This window comes from Amblyomma mixtum, chromosome 3 (assembly GCF_055824585.1).
Source record: "Amblyomma mixtum isolate Tamu chromosome 3, ASM5582458v1, whole genome shotgun sequence".
Classification (NCBI taxonomy): domain Eukaryota; kingdom Metazoa; phylum Arthropoda; class Arachnida; order Ixodida; family Ixodidae; genus Amblyomma; species Amblyomma mixtum.
Genome location: NC_143014.1, coordinates 305,913,755 through 305,918,013, shown reverse-complemented (window position 1 = coordinate 305,918,013; position 4,259 = coordinate 305,913,755).

The following is a 4,259-nucleotide window of genomic DNA, read 5'->3' as shown; positions in this document are numbered from 1 at the left end:
ATGCTCAGACATTTGGCTTTATCAAAAAGGCTGCATTCAAATATGTAAATAATAGTCTGTAAATTTTTACTCTTTATTTCAGCATGTTCAGTGAGTCCCTACTGCAACAGAGACTGCTTTAAGTATGTCTGATAGATACCGGGCACCTTAAGAATTCTCTGCCCACTCAGCTCTATGGCTCCAGTATATAGTGATGAATATCGCTTTTATTTTCTCTTTTTTTGTTTCTCTTTCTTATTCCATGTGAATTTCCTGTTGGTTGAAGTTGTATTTTGTTATTTTTATTGATGCGTTTTGACTATTACTTCTGTGGTGCAGATTCGAGCTACCTCTTGGCCTAAGACAGTAAGGCCGATTTTATTAAGAAAGTATAATCATGCGCATAATGTAAAGCTTATGTAGTTTTAAAGAATTTTAATATAATTTCTGTTGTCTTTGTGTTCACTCCTCAGTTGCTTCAAAATTACTGCTGCATAAAAGGCATTCATTTGGCTGCACAATTCTAACTATTCAATTATTCTGTAATGCTCTCAGTAGACAAAAAGTCAATTGTTTTTTAAGGCCAGAACAATAAAGTTATATGTATAATAAAAAGATAAATATTTCTTTGTCACTTTACCTGCTTTCCCATCTGCTTACTGGCGAACAACATGTATACCTTTTTTTAGTGCTGCTTATTCGTGCTCTGTGTGTTTGATCACATTTTAATAAATTCTTTCTGTACAAGAGTATGCAACGTTGTGTTCATTTCAGCTAGCTATATATTCATCATAAAAATTATCCGCTACATAACTTCAAGTCACACTACCTTATGCATGCATGCATTTCATCCAGAATAATAGTTCCAACAGTTCAATATCTTTTATAACTTTAAACACCATAAGATATAATGGTCTTGCTAGATAGCAGCTGAAAATTTGCTTCAAATGTGTGGGCACGGATAGGGTGTGCTGATCGCAAAGGATGGCATGCTTCAGCAACCAAAAGTATGTTCTTCCGTCATGTGCAAAATTCGCATGATTACAACATTGCTAATAACTGCCACATCAAATATGAAATGAATAAAAAGGAATAGATTAGTGTTTGCGTGGGTTTAAATGTCACATTGTCTGGAAGGGACTCTTCACTTTGGTGGGTCTGCCAATGCTAACTGTGCACAGTGCGTGTGTGTATGCATCCTCTTCAGGCGCGGCATGTACATCTGTACTCATGCACTAAATAGTACACAATCCATGTATAGAAAGCTGAATGTACAGATATATGGGCACTACAAAAAAAATAGATTATTGGGCAAAATCACCTATACAGTAAATTCAAGCCAAGCATGAGAAATGAACACAAAAAATTGTTTTTAAGATTGATGCCTTCATGAGTGGCCCTGGTATGACTCCAGTCAATGCAAATTTTTTGTTCATTTTGCAAGTGCCATTGTTTTAAATTAAAATGCTTACAGTGTATTTACTTCTTCAAATGACAAGCTATTGTGTAAGAATTAAGTAAAAAATAGTATAACTGAGACTGAAGCCAGCGTAACTTCACAATGTGACAAAAGGAGATCTTGGTAGATGCTGCATAAATAATGATCTGGGAGGATAGAAATATTTTATGTGCAGTGAAATGTCCCTCAATAAAATACGAACATTTGAATGTTTTTCCGCGCTTCGATAATTGCATGTGTCGTATGGGATACACCCAGAAATGAATATGCGAGTTAAGGGGCTGGTTAATATAATGGTTAAAAAGAAGGTACTGAGAGGAAATGAAAAAAAAATTAAGGAGTTATTTTGCTTTACCTCGCCAACAAAATATGCAAAGTAATAACAAACACTGTGCAGTTTTTCTTTGTTTCAAAATATCTATATCCAAGTACATCTGAAATGCGCAAGAGCACAACAAGGACGTAACAATGGATAATCAAGCAAGGGCAGCGTAAACATTATGTGAAGTGATATTAGCCTTTCTGTATATTCATTTTACTGCTAACGAATAATTGATGAAAATCATCATTGGAGTGTCTCATGTCTACTAACATGAGAAGATTTGATGTACTATATCATTTGACTTTCTTCTGTGTTTCTCTTGCACAAGCACATGAATAACTGCCTCAATGGTGACTTTCTAATGTGTCATAAGGAATGCATGAATTTGACACTAGACATGCAAAGTCCATTTTCGTAAGGGAAGGCTGCTCTACGCGGGTCAGAGCCGAGTTCTGCGTGAGTGTACGCCGCCCGTTATGCGCATGCGCGAGAACCGCGTGACGTCATGAGAGGCGCAGGCATGGAGGAAAAAAACTGAGGAGGGAGCGTGACGTCACGCGACCAGCGTTCACAAGCCGAGTGTATTGAAGTCGTTTTCTCCCTCAGTTTTTCGCTCTCCGAGTCAGTCCTTTATGTTTTGATTCTGGTATGTTTTAGTGCGAGCGTATGCGCGACCCGCTGCGCGGGCGTCTACAGCAAAAAAGTTGATCTACAGTCAGTCTGCCGCGCTAATCTGCGCATGCGCGCGCGCAGCGGGGCTAGACTTTACCGCACGCAATCACGTGGTGCGATCATGGGGGGGGGGACACACTCTCTTTTTTTGCGATATCTTTACTTGTAAAGACTAGGCTTCAAGGTTGTCGCCGGACGCTCCCTCCTCTGTTTTTTTTTCTTCCATGGGCGCAGGTGTGTCGCCTCCTCGCCACAGCCGGTGCGAGCTCCTCGCTGCCGGCGCCGCCGGCGTGCGCTCCTCTCCAACGCGTCACGCAGGGGACACACGTCCGGCAACGCGTCCGGCGCGCCGCTCCGGTCGCCGCTTCCGAACTGCCGCCCCACAGCAAGCAGGGACACACGGCGCGGCAAGCTACGTTCTACCCAAGCTCCGCCCACAACCGGCGTCGCACTTCGCCGCCGCGCAGCAGTGCCTGAGCGCTGCTTGGCTTGGTGCGCACACATTGCAAGAAAAGACGGCATCGCCTTGTTATCAGGAAGACTGCCAGCTATACTCGAGCGGCGACAAAGCATGCCTGCTTATGTTGTGAGCTTTCGGCAACGTCACCGCTCGCGGGTGCTCCGGGCGACGAGCTCTGCTGCTGCCTGTCTGCCGTGGTCGTCGCTAGGCCTATAGCCTGCTTCGCATCGAAGCGGCTGGGGCCGGCGCTTGGGAGGTCGCCTGCGCTAGAATTGAAGGCCTATTCTTCACTCCGTTTTGCTGTCAACAGCATCATCTCACAATAAAATAATAGTGTGGTCAGTTTCCGTGGCGCCCTCAGCAGCGCCTAGCGGGCGCCAGTCGAGCCGGACCCCAGCGTCGGGCCAGCTAGCGGCAGCTGCGAGGCGGTTCTCGCAACTAATTCGCTCGTACCACAGTTGTTACTTTTACCAGCAACTTGGTATTGGCCAATGAACCAGAAAAATGATATAATTTTCTCATTTCCCTATGCCATGGTTTATTATTTACTCAAGAACACTCATTAGCTCGTTTTCATGATGCCGGCAGACGGGATCCAGGCTGGCCGGCCGGCAGGCTCGGCTTACTTCACGTTCGCACAAGAAAATACAGAACAGCCATGCTACCAGAAGGGATGTGTCCTAGATTCGATCAACGACAGCATGCCTGTGCTAGAGTGGAGCTTTCGGCAACGACATCGCCTGCGGCCACGCCGGGCGACGAACTGCGCGCTAGTCCCCGACTGCCCTAGTCGTCGCTAGGCCTAGTTGTTTCGCATCGACGCCGCAGCCGAGGGCTCTTCGGGACTGGCCAGCGCTCAAAAAAGGTGCTACACTCGGCACCCCTTGTTCGTTCTCCCAAATCCGGGACTGTTTGAATGAAGACATGGTGTTCGCTGAAAACAGCGCTGTCAAACTAACCCTACAATTCAGCAGCCGACACACCGCTCACCACTGTATGTACCTCTGTCGTGTTCACCTGTGACGTCGCGAACTCGACGTCATCGTGACGTTGGCGCTCTGCGCGCTCGCATTGGCTGCCACTGCCCGCCGGAGCGGCGTGCCGGACATTCGCCGGACGCGGTGCGCCGGACATATCTACGCGGTTTGATGCGTCCGGCGGTCGCCGGCTGGTCGGAGCGGCGCCGCCGGACGCGGCGAGCCGGACCGGATTCGGAGCGCCCGCCTGACATGTGTCCCCGCCTTAAGAGCAATCGAGCCAAGGCGAAACGTGCGGCCGAAACACCGGAGCGCTTTACGCTACGTTTACCCAGGCATAGCAGAGGAAAGCCACTGCCAATTTTTTTCACCTGACGCTACGAAACGCAT